Source organism: Vulpes lagopus, chromosome X (genome assembly GCF_018345385.1).
Source record: "Vulpes lagopus strain Blue_001 chromosome X, ASM1834538v1, whole genome shotgun sequence".
Taxonomy (NCBI): domain Eukaryota; kingdom Metazoa; phylum Chordata; class Mammalia; order Carnivora; family Canidae; genus Vulpes; species Vulpes lagopus.
Genome location: NC_054848.1, coordinates 41,441,453 through 41,461,261, shown reverse-complemented (window position 1 = coordinate 41,461,261; position 19,809 = coordinate 41,441,453). Strand labels below are relative to the sequence as shown.

At 40.8% G+C, this 19,809-nt stretch overlaps 1 protein-coding gene across 9 annotated transcripts in view; it reads right to left on the bottom strand.

Annotated features, from left to right (window-relative positions):
* ZNF81 (zinc finger protein 81) overlaps positions 1-19,809 on the bottom strand; it is a 103,985-nt gene that overhangs the window by 71,103 nt on the left and 13,073 nt on the right. The window lies entirely within an intron of this gene.

Sequence of the window (19,809 nt, the reverse complement as noted above, 5' to 3'; positions counted from 1 at the left end):
GTGCTTGCCTTTGGCCCGGGTGCAATCCTGGAGACCCAGGATCGAGTCCCACATCAGGCTCCTGGTGCATGGAGCCTGCTTCTCCCTCTGCCTGTGTCTCTGCCCCTCTCTCTCTCTCTCTGTGACTATCATAAATAAATAAAAATTAAGAAAAAATTAAAAAAAAACTCAGGAAGCAACAGATGTTGGCAAGGATATGAAGAAAGGGAACCCTCTTATACTGTTGTTGGGAATGCAAACTTGTACAGCCACCCTGGAAAAGTGTGGAGGTTCCTGAAAAATTTAAAAAGAAAACTATCCTATGACCCAGCAACTGCACTACTAGGTATTTATCCAAAGGATAACAAAAAATTCTGATTCTAAGGGATACATGAACCCCAATGTTTATAGTGGGCTATCAATAATAGCCAATTATGGAGAGAGCCTAAATGTCTATTGACTGATGAATGGATAAAGATGTGGTATGTGTACACACACACACACACACACACACACACACACACACAGAGAATGGAATATTACTGAGCCATAAAAAAGCATGAAATTTTGCCGTTTGCAACGACATGGATGGAACTAGAGTGCATTATGCTAAGTGAAATAAGTCAGTCAGAGGAAACAAATACCACATGATTTCATTCATATGTGCAGTTTAAGAAATAAAACAGATGAACATAGGGGAAAGGAAGGAAAAATAACATAAGATAAAAACAGAAAGATAAACCATAGGAGATTCTTTACTACAGAGAACAAACAGGATTGCTGGAGGGGAGGTGGGTAGGGATAAACAGGTCATGGGCATTCAGGAGGGCACTTGTGATGAGCACTGGGTATTAAATTTTTTTTTAAGTCATGAGAGGCACATAGAGAGAGACAGAGACATAGGCAGAGGAAGAAGCAGGCTCCCTCTAGGGAGCCTGATGCAGGACTTGATCCCAGGGCCCCGGAATCATAACCCAAGCCAGAGGCAGATGCTCAACCACTGAGCCACCCAGATACCTAGCACTGGGTGTTATATGTAAGTGATAAATCACTAAATTGTACTCATGAAACCAACACTACACTCTATGTTAACTAACTTGGACTTATATAAAATCTTGGAAGAAAAAAATAAAATCTTTATAAGAAAGTTGACCAACAATCTAGACAACCATTCCCCTCAGCACATCCCATTTGCCCTTAATGATCCATACTGGTATTTAAAACCACCCCACACTGTCAACCCCAACTGTTCAGCATATGCTAACTACACCTTATCCCCCAACATAGTTAATGCTTGAGATCTCCAAACTCCATAATTCCATTTTCTCAGGATTGAGTGTAAAAAATAAATATAGGGGCAATTTTCATCCCTGGTAACCATCATTTTCTCCCTACCACTTTCCAGTCAGCCTTATGGACCTTGCTTGGTTCTACCCAAAGACGCTTCCTCCTGAGGAGCCATGCTAAGGTTAACCACAACCATTTATTAATAACGGTTTCCACAATGCAAACACTGGCTGTGATCCCTATGATACTACTTTTTATGTGGCTGCCAGCCTACCTCTGCCTTCCTCACACCAACCTTTCCTGTGTCTTTGCAATCCTTGTTCGGGACCTTCAAATGTTGAAAACCAACAGCCCACCTGCTGACCACATGTCCCTTTGAAGACTTATACAACCACTCCAAAATAAGCCAACTATAGTGTGTTCTTGAACTTCCCTGGGAAATCAGCAATTCTCTCTTTATGCACCATTTCTTCATGAGGGCCATTTCACCCAACAAGGGAATTCTCCAACTAGAAAAAATAATTCAAAATCGCTCCTTAGACCTTGCAGAAGTAATAAATACCACTTCTACCTTAGGAGTACTGTAAATAAATTTAAACTCACTGGCCCAAGTCATTCTGGCAATCATGTAACTCTTGACTTCCCTCCTAGTCAGGGAGGCATCTGTGCCATAGCCAACAACATATCTCATTGCACTTGGATGCATGCCACAGGCCAAACAGAATAGTTAGTCATGATATTCAAGAAGGTTACTTGGCTTAGCTAGTCATGATATTCAAGAAGGTTACTTGGCTTTCTAAGGTTGATATGGACAGTTTGTGAAACACGTTCTCCTGGCCAGAATATAGGATCCTGCCAAGGTATATTGCAAAGATTATTAATCCTTCTCGTGTTTATAATCTTATGCCTTGCTGTTGGGGATGCATCCTTCCCATAGTCTTAAATGCTACTATTCAGGCAGTCTTGACAAATGATTCAACAACATATCATAATCCAGCAGACCCGAGAACAACTACACCTCCAACTGACTTTGCACACAGAGATCAAAACTAAACTGACAGCTTTACATGTAGATTGACAATCCACAAACCTGGATTGATAATCATAGACCCAGGCATTCCCATATTACCTTATTTTCCAGATATATTTAAGGACAACCTTATTGTTATCTTAACAAGAGATGATGTTGAATTCCACTTGAGCCCTGAAAACAGCAATAGTTTAAGAAATCACCTCATCCTTTTGTGTTCTTGAAATGACTTATAGCAAAGAACACTTTTCCCCATATGCTTTAGGTAAGACTTGCTGTCCATTTGTTCTCATGACCCCCATAAGACTCCTGGATTTACCTGTGACTAGTCCAAACACAGACCTTTCCCCTTTTGTTGAAACTGCTGAAAGACCAAACACAGACCCTCAAACTCCTTATTCTCTCTCTCATGAATAATTAACTGACATTGGCTTAAAGTAGCCAGACACAGAGAGAAACATTTTAAGCAGAGATTTCCCCTGAATGCAGAAACAATCACACCTGTAAATCACCCTACTATAACTTGTCTACTCCTCCCTCTAAGAGTAAAAGGCAAAACCACAATACTGAGACACTCTGCTCTTCAGATCTGGGGCACTCTCCTGACTGCAACAGCCTGAACATAATCAATTTCCTTTCTTGCTCAGTTTTGTCTTCAACAGTTAAAGACTACCAGCTGGCTGACAGGTCACATTGGAGGCAATCTCAATCTGTGTCCCCAGACTGCTAAGGGTCCTATTTAGAGGGCCCCCCATTGTAAACAACACTTTCATCCAGGGGGTACACTCTGGAATTATACTTTATGTGTGAAAGCCAGCTATTAACTTGCCTTCCCCTCGCCAAAAAAAAAAAAAAAAAAAAATCACAGTGCTTTGCATCTTAGGGGTGGTCATTAAGATAGAGACTGGTGGTTGAGGTAGCCCTTAAAACAACTCTGGAGATCTCTCCAGAAGGAAGCTACCCTTGGTTTGCTACAAGGAGCTTCCTAGAAGGATACATGGCTTGTATATTTATGTGTATCCTGAGGGAAGGTATTCCTATAACAGGGATCATCCAATTAGAAAAGGTGGTAAGAAATTTGTTCCTGATTTTAGCTGAGGTGATCAATCATACTACCTTGGCCCTGGAAGGCATTCTGGTCAGCCTCAACTTGCTGTCCAGGGTTGTTACAGATGATGAAATTGCCCCACTGGGCCAAGGCAGAAACTGTGCAATTACTAATACGTGCTGCTGCATCTGGATTAGTGCCTCAGGCCAAGCAAAAAGGTCACTATAGAAACTTAAGGAGAAAAGCACCTGGCTTTGTGAGGTGAACCTTAATGACTTATGGGATTTGTTCAGCTGATTGAGTCTGGAATCCTGGAGGTTATGGTTGAGCAAAATACTGCAGCATGGCCTCATTCTGCCACTTGGAACTCTATAATCGCTTTAATTAAATGCTGCATGAGACAAACAATAGATTTGGCCCTGGCCTCCATGAGTCAGATTAATCAGAGTGGCCAATGGAATAGCGTACTCATGAGAAAATTTGCAGAAAGCAAAACAATATAGAAATGGTATTAGATATTATGGATATCCAGTGGATATTGCTGGGAGACAATTCTCCACGGGACTTGCACAGTTCTGCATGTCTAGTGAGCACAGGCATGGACCGCCCTTTGTTTTGGACTATCTTTTCAAGGATGTTTGCATGGCAAACAGCCTTAGAACATATTTGTGCCACCCTCCAAGGCAAAGGCCAGGTTTGCTTACTACTCATTATAAAAGATTCAGGTAATCTAAGGAACCCGCTGTGTGGGCAGATGTCACACAGGCCTTTTAATGTCACCTCATAGGAACTGGCACAAATGTGAAGACACCGGCTACTTGCCATGGGTATTAAGTCCTCTTTCTCTGACCCAGGAGTCTCAAGACTTCCGCCAGCATCCAGGCCACTGTGGCAGGCTCACTCGTTAGTTTGCAAGTAGAATAAAATCTCAGACCCGGGGATCCCTGGGTGGCTCAGTGATTTAGTGACTGCCTTCAGCCCAGGGCGTTAATCCTGGAGTCCCGGGACCGAGTCCCACATTGGGCTCCCTGTGTGGAGCCTGCTTCTCCCTCTGCCTCTCTCTCTCTGTGTCTCTCATGAATAAATAAATTAAATCTTAAAAAAAAAAAAACTCAGACCCATTCCAGTTCTTGACGAGAACACAATGCAATGACATGGATGGTTCTAGACAGTATGATGCTAAGTAAAATAAGTCAGAGAAAGACAAATATTCTCTGATTTCACTCATATGTGGAATTTAAGAAACAAGACAAACGAACAAAGGGGAAAAAAAGAGAGACAAATCAAGAAACAGACTGTTAATCATAGAGAACAAACTGAAGGTTAACCGAGGGGGGGGAGGGAGATTAAGGAGGCCACTTGTCATGATGAGCACCAGGTATTATATGGAAGCATTGAATCACTATATTGCACACCTAAAGCTAATATAACACTGTTCACTAACTGGAATCAAAATAAAAACTTAAAAAATGCAATGTTTGGACTTCATTTGGATTCTGATTTGAAGGAACCAACTTCACAAAGACACTTGTTCAGCTGTCTTAAAAATTTGTGCAATATGTTGGTAGACCTCAATAAAAAAGTGAAGCAAACAAACAAACAATATAGAAATGAAGTCTTTAACAGTTCCTGCCCTGATAGTAGGTAACAAAGAAAGAATTATGACTAGTAAACAAAGTGAAGTGGAAATGAATAAAGATTTTTAAATATAATACAGAAAAATATGGAAGAGAGGAAATTCAATATGCATATCATTTGTGTCCCTAGAGACTGACCCAAATTGGACAAGCTCTCAGAATTCAAGGAAAGCTTATAACAAATAAAAGAACTCTTGAAACAGCAGTACAAGACTCTTATCATGACTCATACTGGACAATTAATAGATACTGTTTCAATAATTAGATTATTTTTTATAATATTAATGTTATAAAGGTACCCACTGAAAGAACCAAAAAAGAATTCAACCCTTTCAAATTACTAGAAGGAACCCAAAACAAAGCAAAATGGATCATATAGTGAAAGATATTTAAAAAGTAGCATTAAAACTAGAAGGCATAATATTAAACACACCTTTTCAAACATATAGAAAAAAATGCGCAAGGACTCAGAATGACAATGGTAAAAAGGATGAGCAAAGGTGAGGGGGAGGGGCAAGATGGCGGAAGAGTAGGGTCTCCAAATCACCTGTCCCCAACAAATTACCTAGAAAACCTTCAAATCATCCTGAAAATCTACGAATTCGGCCTGAGATTTAAAGAGAGACCAGGGATCCCTGGGTGGCGCAGCGGTTTGGCGCCTGCCTTTGGCCCAGGGCGCGATCCTGGAGACCCGGGATCGAAACCCACATCGGGCTCCCGGTGCATGGAGCCTGCTTCTCCCTCCGCCTGTGTCTCTGCCTCTCTCTCTCTCTCTGTGACTATCATAAATTAAAAAAAAAAAATTTAAAGAGAGACCAGCTGTAATGCTACAGTGAGAAGAGTTCGCGCTTCTATCAAGGTAGGCAGACGGGGAAAAAAGAAATAAAGACACAAAAGGCCTCCAAGGGGGAGGGGCCCCGCGAGGAGCCGGGCTGAGGCCACAGCGAGTGTCCCCAGGTCAGGAGAGCCCTGTCCCGGAGGAGCAGGAGCTGCACCAACCTTCCCGGGCGGAAAGGCCTCCCGGGGAATTGGAGCAGGATCCCCAGAAAGGCGGGGATGCCCTCGGGCTCCCTGGGACAGTAACAGAGGAACTGTGCCCCGGAGAGATGCGCCGAGCTCCCTAAGGGCTGCAGCGCGCACGGCGGGACCCGGAGCAGCTCGGAGGAGCTCGGGCTGCGGCTCCGCGGAGGGGGCTGCGCTGCTCCGGGAGCAGCTCGGCGGCGGCGGCTCGGGCGGAGGAAGAAGCTCCGGGCGGAGGGGGCGGCGCGGCTCCGGGAACAGCTCGGAGGGGCTCCGGCGGCGGCTCCGCGGAGGGGGCGGCGCGGCTCTGGGAGCAGCTCGGGCGGCGGCTCCACGGAGGGGGCTGCGGGGCGGGAGCGCGAATCCAACAGCGCAGGCCCGGGAGCACAGGGCGCCGGGACACAGCCCAGGATCCGGCCTACCCCCGGGACAGGCAGAGGCCGGGAGGGCCCAGGACAGCGAGGACGCTCCTGCCCCGAGCTGAGCAGATCAGCGGCCCCGCCCCGGAGCCTCCAGGCCCTGCAGACGGAGAGCCCCGGAGTTACTGCGGGAGCTGACTCCAGGGCTGCAGAGCTGGCCCCGCCACTGGGGCTTCCTCCCGGGGCCTCACGGGGTGAACAACCCCCACTGAGCCCTGCACCAGGCAGGGGCAGAGCAGCTCCCCCAAGTGCTAACACCTGAAAATCAGCACAGCAGGCCCCTCCCCTAGAAGACCAGCTACGGACCAGTTCCAGGGGAAGTCAAGGGACTTAAAGTATACAGAATCGGAAGATACTCCCCCGTGTTTTTTGTTTTTGTTTTTTGTATTGTTTTGTGCATTTTTTTCTTTCTTTCTTCTTGATTTCTGATTGCTTCCCCCACCCCCTTTTTTTCTCCTTTCTTTTTTTCTCTTTTTCTTCTCTTTTTCCCCTTTTTTTCTTCTTTCTCTTTTCTTTTTCTCTTTTCTTTCCTTCTCTCTCTTTTTCTCCTTTTCCCAATACAACTTATTTTTGGCCACTATGCACTGAGCAAAATGACTAGAAGGAAAACCTCACCTCAGAAAAAAGAATCAGAAACAGCCCTCTCTCCCATAGAGTTACAAAATATGGATTACAATTCAATGTCAGAAAGCCAATTCAGAAGAACTATTATACAGCTACTGGTGGCTCTAGAAAAAACCATAAAGGACTCAAGAGACTTCATGACTGCAGAATTTAGATCCAATCAGGCAGAAATTTAAAATCAATTAAATGAGATGCAATCCAAGCTAGAAGTCCTAACGACGAGGCTTAACGAGGTGGAAGAACGAGTGAGTGACATAGAAGACAAGTTGATGGCAAAGAGGGAAACTGAGGAAAAAAGAGACAGGCAATTAAAAGATCATGAGGATAGATTAAGGGAAATAAATGACAGCCTGAGGAAGAAAAACCTACGTTTAATTGGGGTTCCCGAGGGCGCCGAAAGGGACGGAGGGCCAGAATATGTATTTGAACAAATCCTAGCTAAAAACTTTCCTAATCTGGGAAGGGAAACAGGCATTCAGATCCAGGAAATAGAGAGATCCCCCCCTAAAATCAACAAAAACCGTTCAACACCTCGACATTTAATAGTGAAGCTTGCAAATTCCAAAGATAAGGAGAAGATCCTTAAAGCAGCAAGAGAAAAAAAGTCCCTGACTTTTATGGGGAGGAATATTAGGGTAACAGCAGACCTCTCCACAGAGACCTGGCAGGCCAGAAAGGGCTGGCAGGATATATTCAGGGTCCTAAATGAGAAGAACATGCAACCAAGAATACTTTATCCAGCAAGGCTTTCATTCAAAATGGAAGGAGAGATAAAGAGCTTCCAAGACAGGCAGGAACTGAAAGAATATGTAACCTCCAAACCAGCTCTGCAAGAAATTTTAAGGGGAACTCTTAAAATTCCCCTTTAAGAAGAAGTTCAGTGGAACAATCCACAAAAACAAGGACTGAATAGATATGATGACACTAAACTCATATCTATCAATAGTAACTCTGAACGTGAACAGGCTTAATGACCCCATCAAAAGGCGCAGGGTTTCAGACTGGATAAAAAAGCAGGACCCATCTATTTGCTGTCTACAAGAGACTCATTTTAGACAGAAGGACACCAACAACCTGAAAATAAAAGGTTGGAGAATCATTTGCCATTCAAATGGTCCTCAAAAGAAAGCAGGGGTAGCCATCCTTATATCAGATAAATTAAAATTTACCCCGAAGACTATAGTGAGAGATGAAGAGGGACACTATCTCATACTCAAAGGATCTATCCAACAAGAGGACTTAACAATCCTCAATATATATGCCCCGAATGTGGGAGCTGCCAAATATTTAAACCAATTAATAACCAAACTGAGGAAATACTTTGATAATAATACACTTATACTTGGTGACTTCAATCTAGCTCTTTCTATACTAGATAGGTCTTCTAAGCACAACATATCCAAAGAAACGAGAGCTTTAAATGATACACTGGACCAGATGGATTTCACAGATATCTACAGAACTTTACATCCAAACTCAACTGAATACACATTCTTCTCAAGTGCACATGGAACTTTCTCCAGAATAGACCACATACTGGGTCACAAACAGGGTCTGAACCGATACCAAAAGATCGGGAGAGTCCCCTGTATATTCTCAGACCATAATGCCTTGAAATTAGAACTTAATCACAACAAGAAGTTTGGAAGGACCACAAACACGTGGAGGTTAAGGACCATCGTCAACCAGGAAATTAAGGAAGAATTAAAAAGATTCATGGAAACTAATGAGAATGAAGATACAACCGTTCAAAATCTTTGGGATGCAGCAAAAGCAGGCCTGAGGGGGAAATACATTGCAATACAAGCATCCATTCAAAAACTGGAAAGATCTCAAATTCAAAAGCTCACCTTACACATAAAGGAACTAGAGAAAAAGCAACAAATGGACCCCACCCCCAGCAGAAGAAGACAGTTAATTAAAATTCGAGCAGAACTAAATGAAATCGAGACCAAAAGAACTGTGGAACAGATCAACAGAACCAGGAGTTGGTTCTTTGAAAGAATTAATAAGATAGATAAACCATTAGCCAACCTTATTAAAAAGAAGAGAGAGAAGACTCAAATTAATAAAATCATGAATGAGAAAGGAGAGATCACTACCAACACCAAGGAAATACAAACGATTTTAAAAACATATTATGAACAGCTGTACGCCAATAAATTAGGAAATCTAGAAGAAATGGACGCATTCCTGGAAAGCCACAAACTACCAAAACTGGAGCAGGAAGAAATAGAAAACCTGAACAGGCCAATAACCAGGGAGGAAATTGAAGCAGTCATCAAAAACCTCCCGAGACACAAGAGTCCAGGGCCAGATGGCTTCCCAGGGGAATTCTATCAAACGTTTAAAGAAGAAATCATACCTATTCTACTAAAGCTGTTTGGAAAGATAGAAAGAGATGGAGTACTTCCAAATTCGTTCTATGAGGCCAGCATCACCTTAATTCCGAAACCAGACAAAGACCCCACCAAAAAGGAGAATTAGAGACCAATATCCCTCATGAACATGGATGCAAAAATTCTCAACAAGATACTAGCCAATAGGATCCAACAACACATTAAGAAAGTTATTCACCATGACCAAGTAGGATTTATCCCTGGGACACAAGGCTGGTTCAACACTCGTAAAACCATCAATGTGATTCATCATATCAGCAAGAGAAAAACCAAGAACCATATGATACTCTCATTAGATGCAGAGAAAGCATTTGACAAAATACAGCATCCATTCCTGATCAAAACCTTCAGAGTGTTGGGATAGAGGGAACTTTCCTTGACATCCTAAAAGCCATTTACGAAAAGCCCACAGCAAATATTCTCAATGGGGAAGCACTGGGAGCCTTTCCCCTAAGATCAGGAACAAGACAGGGATGTCCACTCTCACCACTGCTGTTCAACATAGTACTGGAAGTCCTCGCCTCAGCAATCAGACAACAAAAAGACATTAAAGGCATTCAAATTGGCAAAGAAGAAGTCAAACTCTCCCTCTTCGCCGATGACATGATTCTCTACATAGAAAACCCAAAAGCCTCCACCCCAAGATTGCTAGAACTCATACAGCAATTTGGTAGCGTGGCAGGATACAAAATCAATGCCCAGAAATCAATGGCATTTCTATACACTTAACAATGAGACTGAAGAAAGAAAAATTAAGGAGTCAATCCCATTTACAATTGCACCCAAAAGCATAAGATACCTAGGAATAAACCTAACCAAGGAGGTAAAAGATCTATACGCTAAAAACTATAGAACACTTCTGAAAGAAATTGAGGAAGACACAAAGAGATGGAAAAATATTCCATGCTCATGGATTGGCAGAATTAATATTGTAAAAATGTCAATGTTACCCAGGGCAATTTACACGTTTAATGCAATCCCTATCAAAATACCATGGACTTTCTTCAGAGAGTTAGAACAAATTATTTTAAGGTTTGTGTGGAATCAGAAAAGACCCCGAATAGCCAGGGGAATTTTAAAAAAGAAAACCATAGCTGGGGGCATCACAATGCCAGATTTCAGGTTGTACTACAAAGCTGTGGTCATCAAGACAGTGTGGTACTGGCACAAAAACAGACACATAGATCAATGGAACAGAATAGAGAACCCAGAAGTGGACCCTGAAATGTATGGTCATCTAATATTCGATAAAGGAGGAAAGACTATCCATTGGAAGAAAGACAGTCTCTTCAATAAATGGTGCTGGGAAAATTGGACATCCACATGCAGAAGAATGAAACTGGACCACTCTCTTTCACCATACACAAAGATAAACTCAAAATGGATGAGAGATCTAAATGTGAGACAAGAGTCCATCAAAATCATAGAAGAGAACACAGGCAACACCCTTTTTGAACTTGGCCACAGTAACTTCTTGCAAGATACATCCACAAAGGCAAAAGAAACAAAAGCAAAAATGAACTATTGGGACTTCATCAAGATAAGAAGCTTTTGCACAGCAAAGGATACAGTCAACAAAACTAAAATACAACCTACAGAATGGGAGAAGATATTTGCAAATGACATATCAGATAAAGGGCTAGTTTCCAAAATCTATAAAGAACTTATTAAACTCAACACCAAAGAAACAAACAATCCAATCATGAAATGGGCAAAAGACATGAAGAGAAATCTCACAGAGGAAGACATGGACATGGCCAACATGCACATGAGAAAATGCTCTGCATCACTTGCCATCAGGGAAATACAAATAAAAACCACAATGAGATACCACCTCACACCAGTGAGAATGGAGAAAATTAACAAGGCAGGAAACAACAAATGTTGGAGAGGATGCGGAGAAAAGGGAACCCTCTTACACTGTTAGTGGGAATGTGAACTGGTGCAGCCACTCTGGAAAACTGTGTGGAGGTTCCTCAAAGAGTTAAAAATAGACCTGCCCTACGACCCAGCAATTGCACTGTTGGGGATTTACCCCAAAGATTCAGATGCAATGAAACGTCGGGACACCTGCACCCCGATGTTTCTAGCAGCAATGGCCACAATAGCCAAACTGTGGAAGGAGCCTCGGTGTCCATCTAAAGTTGAATGGATAAAGAAGATGTGGTTTATGTATACAATGGAATATTACTCAGCAATTAGAAACGACAAATACCCACCATTTGCTTCAACGTGGATGGAACTGGAGGGTATTATGCTGAGTGAAATAAGTCAATCGGAGAAGGACAAACAGTGTATGTTCTCATTCATTTGGGGAATATAAATAATAGTGAAAGGGAATATAAGGGAAGGGAAAAGAAATGTTGGGAAATATCAGGAAGGGAGACAGAACATAAAGACTCCTAACTCGGGGAAACGAACTAGGGGTGGTGGAAGGGGAGGAGGGCAGGTGTTGGAGGGGAATGGGTGACGGGCACTGAGGTGGACACTTGACAGGATGAGCACTGGGTGTTTTTCTGTATGTTGGTAAATTGAACACCAATAAAAATTAATTTTAAAAAAAAAGGATGAGCTAAGGTGTATCAGGAAAAGCCAGCAGAAAGGAAGCAAGGTCTCCATTTCAAAATCAACCAGAGGAGAATTCCGGGACAAAAAAACTAAATAAGACAGAGGAAGACAATTTATAAAGATAAAAGACTCGATCCAAAATAAAGAATTCTGGACATCATCAAAGTATAAGGAAGTGCCCAGAGAAAGGAAGCAAGGTCTCCATTTTAATATCAGTCAGAGGTGAATTCTGGACAAGTATTAAATAAGACAAAGGAAGGCAATTTATAAAGATAAAGGACTCAATTCAAAATGAAGAATTCTGGATGTCATGAATCAACCCCTATTGCATCAGTGACAATCCCTACTGTGAGTTTTGGGAAGAGACTTAAGTGTGAAGTGCTCAACTTTGATACTTTTTAAAATCAAGAATGGATGCTGAATTTTATCAAATGCCTTTTCTCCAATGATATGTTAATATTGGCGAATTACATAGAGATTTTGTAATATTGAACGGTGTGCTCAGAATGAAAGCTCTTTCAAGGAACTGCTAGATTCTCTTTGGTAATATTTCATTTATAATTGCCCCATCACTCACTATTCATAAGTGGGAATGATCTGTAATTGGTGTTCCCTTTGTCAGGCTTCTGTACCAAAACATTAAACAGAGAGTATTAAGAAGCCCTCAGGAAAGCAAGATTCTGGCAAGGATGTAGGGTATGAAGCAGGAATAAGGAAGAGTTGGGGGGGGGGTGTTGGCTTAATGGAGGCTCCCAGGATCTGTAGAGAACTGTACCGGGAGGAGGGTCATAGGGGGAGTGACCCTCACCCCAGTTTGAGGAAGCAAGTCCCTGGCCAAAAATCCAACCAACAGGAGAGGAAAAATAAATGGCTGTTTAAACACAGTCAAATATATTCAACCTCAGCTATACTAAGAGAAATGCAAATTAAATCTGTACTGAGATACCATATTTTAACCTATCTGATGTGCCAAAAAGAAAAAAGTGAATATGACAAGACATTGTGCTCCACAGGGTAAGGTAAAAACAGGCACTCTTCTATAACTGGTATGACCTACAAGGTAGGCCACTTTGCTATACCTCTCAAAAATGAAAATGCATATATGTCATTTGTCCTGAGAATTCTATTTGCAGAAATTTCTCTTTAAACATACCCCCCTGCACCCACCCCTCTCTATCTGTATGATTCTGGCTACTCTAGGTATCTTATACAAGTAGAATCTACGCATTTATCTTTAGTGACTAGATTATTCATTCAGGACGATGCCCTCAGGGGTTCTCCTGAATGCCCTCAGGGGTTCTCCTGATATTGTAGCATGTGTCAGACTGAATACTATTCCACTGAATGTAAAGACCATTTTGTTTATCCATTCATCTGTCGGTGGCCACTTGGGTTACTTCCACCTTTAGGTTATTCTGAATAATGCTTCTATGAACGTGGGCATTCATATATCTCTTCAAGTCCTGCTTTCAGTTCTTTGGGATATAGACCCAGAAGGGAATTGCTGGATCATATGGTAATTCTATTGTTTTAATTGAGATATAATTGACATATAACATATTTTATTGGTGTCAGTTGCACATGATGATTTGGTATTTGAATATGTTGCAAAATGATCACCACGATAAATCTAGCTAACAACCACCGTCAAATATAGTTGAAGAGATATATGACAATTAAGTTATTTCTAGGTTCTGGTTGTTACAAATAATGCTACAGTGAGCATTTATATCTGTATCCTGGTATATCAGCCAAGGATTTCTCTTGCATATTTTCCTAGGAGAATTGTCTCTTCACATGGTCTACATGCACCTGGATGAAGAAGGCTAATATGTTTTTCCAAAGAGACTGCGCCAATTTACAGCCCCACCAGCAGCACAGAACTACAGATATGAGCTAACACAGCAACAGCTGTACGTGCTGACATGAACATATGAGCTGCTTATAGGGCTCTACATCCTCTCAACGCTTGTTATTGTCAGTCTTAACTCTTTTTAAGGTTGGTATTTATTCATTTCAGAGAGAGAAAGACAGAAAAAGAGCACAAGCAAAGGGGAGAGGCAGAGGGAGAGAGAGAAGCAGATTCCCAGCTGAGCTGGGAGCCCAACGCGGGGCTCGATCCAGGACCAAGAGACCATGACCTGAGCTGAAGGCAGATGTTTAACTGACTGAGCCCCCCAGGTGACCCTCAGTCTTCTTAATTTTAGCCATTCCAGTGAAAATGTAGTGTTATTACATTGTGCTTTAAATTGTGCATTTCCCTGATGACTAATGAGACTGAGCACCATCTCAGGTGTTTATTAGCTATTGAATATCTTCTTTTGTTACATGCCTGTTCAAATAAGGCCTCTGACTACTTAGTAGTCTGCTTGTTTTATTATCTTGTTGTTCTTTATATATTCTGGGTATAAGGCTTGCTTATCTATCTCTTCTCCCACTCTGTGGCTTGTGATCTTCTTAATGGAAGTGATTGGTGTACAAGTCAGGATAGTAGTAGTTATCTTTGGGAGTAGGAGGACTCTGGAATGCTAACTCTGGATACTTTCTAGATCTACACAGTGAAAAATCACTGAGCTATACATGTCTGCTTTGTACACTTTTCTGTATTTATGTTGTATTTTACAATAAAAATCTTTTAAAAAGGGCCACCTGGGTGGCTCAGTGGTTGAGCATCTATCTGCCTCTGGCTCAGGGCACGATCCTGGTATGGAGCCCCACGCTTCTCCCTCTGCCTATGTCTCTGCCTCTTTCTATGTCTCTCATGAATAAATAAATAAAATCTTTAAAAAAAATCTTTTAAAGATAGGCTTAATCTATGACCCGTTAACTCCACCACTATGTATATAGTTAAGAGATAGGGGTACACATGTATATGAGGGAACATGAAAAAAATGTTCATGGCAGTATTGTTTGTAATTCATATTATATTTCACCTAAATTAACAAAATTGATACAAATTTATTTAGTAGGCCACCGTTTTATGAAATAAAAAAATAAAATAAATAAAAATAAAAGGATAAAATAAGAATGTGTTTTCAGCTGCTTTTATTTGCATAAAAAACTGCTAATCATTTATAGAAAACTAACTAACCTGGTTAAATGTATTAGTACTGAGCTGAGAGGAAAAAGATAGCTAGACTGTATACTTTTATATTTTTAAATTTTATAGAGTTGTATGTTTTTTAAATGTTTTAGTCATGTGTCTATATCATTATTCAAAACATTAAACTAAAAAATTTACTAATATCCTTAGAGTGATAAGATGCTGCATCCATAAAACAAAAACAGCATGTGGGGTACCTGGGTGGCTCAGTCATTAAACTTCTGACTCTTGATTTCAGCTCAGTTCATGACCTCAGAGTTGTGAGATCAAGCCCTGAGTCAGGCTCCTCATTCAAGCAGGGAGTCTGCAGAAGATTCACTCTCTCCCTCTGCTCCTCTCCCACATGTACCCTCTCTCTCTAAAATAAATAAATAAACCTTAAAACAAAACAAAAACAGTATGCTATTTAAAAATTGTGAAAACAAAATGAGCTATTTGAAATAAAAATATATAACAGCATTAATGAGACACATGAAAGAAGAATTGGAAGATAATTTAAAAAACTACTAGTGACAACAGCAAGAGAGAAAGAAATGGACATTAGTAGAACAAAGAATTTTTTAAAATGGAAGATCAACCAAGTAAGCAGAGTTTTTTGAAAGACAGAGAAAAATGTGTGACTAGAAAAGGACTAAACTGGAAACTAGGCTTTTAAAATTCTACACAAAAATGATTTCTAACCTAGAATTCTACACCCAGCCAAAAATATAAATATACTCTCAGGGTCGAGTAAATATATTTCCATGGTATATATTACTTTTTTATTTCTATAAATATACTTATAAAATTATATATATTTATATATTCTTGTGTGACATTGTCAAACATACAAAGTTTTGTGAAATCTACCTGTCACACAACCATTCTCAAGGATACACTGGAGGATGTACTCCCACAAAATAAGAGGATCAAGAAAGAAGAAGACACAGGATCCGGGAAACAGGAAGGAAGACAGAGGGTCCCCAGGAAAGGGAATTGGACACAAGACAGAGGTGAAAGGGATTTCTTGGGGGATTTCTTCCCTTCAAAGGGAAGGCACCACCATAACAGGTGCCTGTGAAGTTGAGAGCAACCTGACTAGTCTTCAACAAGCCAACCAGCTCCAGGAGAGACTTCTTCAAAGACAGGCCACTGATGTCCAGAGTTGAGAACATCACCACCTATTACCAGCTGTGTGCACATGGGCCAGATATGTTTATTCTATGCCTCAGTTTCCTCTTCTATAAAATGGGAATAACAATGGCATCTACTTCTCCAGGTCGTTATGAAGATGAGTTAGTATATGTTGTGTGCACACTGCTGGCACAGAGTAAACACGATATGAGTGTTTATTGTCATTATGATTATTACCTACTATGTTTGAATATGCAGAGAGGAGATTTAAACAACTTTGAAGGGACTCCTGGGTGGCTCAGTGTTTGAGTGTCTGCCTTTGGCTCAGGTTGTGATCCTAGGGTCCCAGGATCGAGTCCCACATTGGGCTCCCTGCATACAGCCTGCTTCTCCCTCTGCCTATGTCTTTGCCTCTCTCTCTCTCTATGTCTCTCATGAATAAATAAAATCTTTAAGAAAACCTCAAGAATTCAGAGTTGAATCATTGATATATATATAGTAGAGCAAAGAAATGACTCCAGAAAATTATTAATTCCAGGGAAAAGAAAGAATTGTGCAGAAATAGTAATCACAGCATAGATACTACATGACTCAAATATAAATAGTCACAGTAATAAACACTGATAAGGAATCTGATCAAAACAATAATATTTATAGGCAAATGTGTATGTTAGTAGAGGAGTATGGAAAAGCTAAATCTCTACCTTCCATAATGGAAGTCACTAGATAATGGCCAAAACTTTAAAAAAAAATCAAATTCATTAAAAAGATCAAGAGTGCTTGCCTCCAGGGAGCCAGAATCTGGCAGAAACAAAGCAGGAAAGAGCCATTTTTAAAAGACGAGTTAGAGAATTGTTTGACATCCTTTACCACTTGTAAATAAAACTAAAAACTAATTTCAAATGACAAAGTGGCAAAAAATATTCACAAAAATATATGAAAACTATAATGGGTCATGAACCCTAATTTAAAAAAAAACCTTAAAAATCCATAAGCAGGGATCCCTGGGTGGCTCAGCAGTTTAGTGCTTGCCTTTGGCCCAGGGCATGATCCTAGAGTCATGGGATCGAGTCCCACGTCGGGCTCCCTGCATGGAGCCTGCTTCTCCTTCTGCCTGTGTCTCTGCCTCTCTCTCTGTCTCTCATGAATAAATTTTTTTTCACAGGCTCAACACAAAGTTTAGTTTTTAGTTTTGTCACAATGCGGGATTCCTCATCAAGTGGCTTTCCAAAGGGTGATTCAGTGACCCAGGTTCCTTTCTTCTTGTGGCTCTGCCCTCTTTTTTAAAAATTTTTTTTTATTGGAGTTCAATTTGCCAACATATAGCATAACACCCAGTGCTCATCCCACCAAGTGCCCCCTCATTGCCCATCACCCAGTCACTCCAACCCCCTGCACACTTCCCCTTCCACTACCCCTTGTTCATTTCCCAGAGTTAGGTGTCTCTCATGTTTTGTCACCCTCACTGATATTTTCACTCATTTTCTCTCTCATGAATAAATAAATAAAAATCTTTTTAAAATATCCATAAGCTATGAAACTGGAGATCAAGTAGGAGAAAAACTCTGGAAGAAACACAGACACATGGAGGCTAAACAACATGCTACTGAACCACAAGTGGGTCAAGCAAGAAATCAAAGAGGAAATCAAAAATACATACAGACAGATGGAAATGAAAACACAATGGTCCAAAATCTTTGGGACTCGGCAAAAACAGTTCTAAGAGGGAAGTGCATAGAGATACAGGCCTATCTTAAGAAGCAAGAAAAATCTCAAATGAATAACCTAACCTTACACCTAAAAAGCTAGAGAAAGAAGAACAAAGCCCAAAGATAGAGAAGGAAGGAAATAATAAATATTAGAGCAGAAATAAATGAGATAAAGAATAAACAAAATAGAAAAGGGCTATGAAGCTAAGAGCTGGTTCTTTGAAAAGATAACAAAATTGATAAACTATGATCTCATCAAGAAAAAAAGAATATTCAAATAAAATCAGAAGTGATTTTAATGATTAAATGATTTAAAAAGGAGATATAATCAGTGACTTCATTGAAATACAGAGGATCATAAGAGACTACTATGAAAAATTATAAGCCAAAAATTGGATGAACTAGAAGAAACAGATACATTCCTAAAAACATATAATCTCCCAATACTAATTCAGGAAGAAACAGAAAATTTGAATGGACTGATTAACAGCAAAGAAATTGAATCGGCAATCAAAAAACTCCCAACAAATGTCCAGAACCAGATGGTTTCACAGGTGAATTCTACTAAACATTTTTAAAAAGTTACTTCTGGGGCACCTGGGCAGTGCAGTTGGTTAAGCATCTGACTCTTGGTTTCAGCTCAGGTAGTGATCTCAGGGTTGTAGGATCAAGCTCCTCATCAGGCTCTGCACTCAGCACAGTGTCTGCTTAAGATTCTCTATCCCTCTCCCTCCTCTTCCTCTGTCCCTACCCCTGATCTCTCTCTCAAATAAATAAAATCTTAAAAAAAAAAAAGACTTACTACCTATTCAAAAACTATTCCAAAAAACAGGAGAGGAAGGAAAATTTTCAAATTCCTTCTACAAGACCAGAATTTCTCTGATACCAAAACCAGACAAGGACATTACCAAAAAAAGAGAACACTGATGCAAAAATCCTCAACAAAGTATTAGAAACTGAATCCAACAATAATATTTTAAAAATCCTCACCCTAACCCATAGTCAAGTGAAATTTATTCCAGGGAAGCAATGGTCGTTTAATATTCACAAATCAGGAATGCCTGGGTGGCTCAGTGGTTGACTGTCTGCTCAGGGCGTGATCCCCAGGTTTGGGGATTTAATCCCACATCAGGCTCCCTCTGGGGAGCCTGCTTCTCCCTCTGGCTATATCTCTGCCTCTCTCTGTGTCTTTCATGAATAAATAAATAAAATCTTAAAAAAATAATATTCACAAATCAGTCAGTGACATACATACATTAACAAGAAAAAAGATAAAAACCATATAATCATTTTGGGATACCTGGGGGATCAGTCGGTTAAGCATCTGTCTTCGGCTCAGGTCATGATCCTAGGTCCTAAGATTGAGCCCCGCATCAGGCTCCCTGCTCAGTGGTGACCCTGATGTGAGGCTCGATCCCAGGACCTCAGGATCACGACCCAATCCGAAGGCAGATGCCCAACCGACTGAGCCACCCAGGCACCCCTGCCTGTGTTTTCTTTTAGGAGTTTTGTGGTTTCAGGTCTCACATTTAGGTCTTCAATCCATTTTGAGTTTATTTTTATATATGTTGTAAGAAAGTGGCCCATTTTCATTCTTCTGCATGCAGCTGTCCAGTTTGCTGAGCACCATTTACTGAAAAGACAGGTTTCTCCCCATTCTATATTCTTGCCTCCTTTTGTTATAAATCAATTGACTGTATAGTTGTGGGGTTATTTCTGGGCTCTCTATCCTGTTCTCTTGATCTGTGTGTCTGTTTTTGTGCCAGTAGTATACTGTTTTGATTCCTACTTATTATATATTGAAATCTGGGATTGTGATACTTCTAGCTTTGTTCTTCTTTCTCAAGGATGCTTTGGCTATTTAGAATCTTTT